Raw genomic sequence first — 1183 nt, 5'->3', positions numbered from 1 at the left:
TTTTCCCCTCCCCTGCCCATCAAGAGGTGGCCAAAGCTCTCCAGGAGCCACCCATCCCTCCCAGCCCCCTGAAACGCCAGCCTGAGCCTTGGTCTGCTCTGGCTCCAGCTTTCGAGACGATCAAGACCTGGAGGGGAGAGGACCTTCCTGTCAGGCCTCAGGACCACCTGTATAGACAGCGACCCCCAGCCGAACCAGGCCCTCCAGGGCGGCCCGAGCACCTTCTTCCACCCTTTCGCTCCGCCAGCCTCCTGCCCAGCTTCCCCGCCAGGCCCCCTGTGAAAGCAAATGCTTTCCAGGGAACTTCTGGCTCCGGCTCCCATCTGGCTGGGCCTCAAAGGCTATACTTAGAAAAGCAGGAGGGGCCCCCGGCGAGGCCCATTGGCAGCTCCGAGCCAGAGCTGGCATCACAGAAAGGCACAGCCACGGGCAAACCCAAGGACCACAGCCCACAGCCCGGCTCTCCCAGCCGGTTACCAGCTCCCTCCTGCTCCCAGCGCCAGAGAAAAGCAGACCGACTCAGCTCACTTTCACTTTCACTGCCATCTTGCAATATCTTCCTTCAGTGGGTATTTTCCTACTTACAATTCCCAGGGGCACACTGTACGGAGAAGATAAAAGCCTATCAAGCTACTTTATTTTTCTTATATACACACGTGCACACACACACATGCACACAGGGTAAACCAGCAAAACAGACAATGCTGCTTTCCTTTAGACCAGATATTTTTAAGGTGATGTTGAAAATCAGGGCTTGCAAGGTGTATGTGAGTGTGAATGTGTGTCTGCGTGAATGTGTGTATGTGTGGGTGTGAGTGTAGTGGGTGTGCGTATGTGTGTCTGTGTGTGTGGTGTGTCTGGTGTATGTGTGTGTGTACGTTTCTGTGAGTGTGTGTGTGTAGTGTGTGTGTGTGTATGTGTCTATGTGTGTGAGTGTGTGATGTATGTGTGGTTTGTGTGAGTGTGTGTGTGTGTAGTAGGTGTGAGTGTATGTGTCGGTGAGTGTGTGGTGGGTGTGAGCATGTGTGGTAGGTGTGAGCATGTGTGTCTGTGTGTGTGTGGTGTGTGTGAGAGTGGGTGTGAGTGTGTAGTGGGTGTGAGTGTGTGTGGTGTGTGTGAGTGTGTGTGTTTGTAGTGCGAGCGAGTGTATGTGTCTATGTGTGTGAGTGTGTGGTGTATGCGT

This window comes from Myotis lucifugus, unplaced genomic scaffold (assembly GCF_000147115.1).
Source record: "Myotis lucifugus unplaced genomic scaffold, Myoluc2.0 scaffold_467, whole genome shotgun sequence".
Lineage (NCBI taxonomy): Eukaryota > Metazoa > Chordata > Mammalia > Chiroptera > Vespertilionidae > Myotis > Myotis lucifugus.
This window is presented reverse-complemented; position numbering follows the sequence as displayed.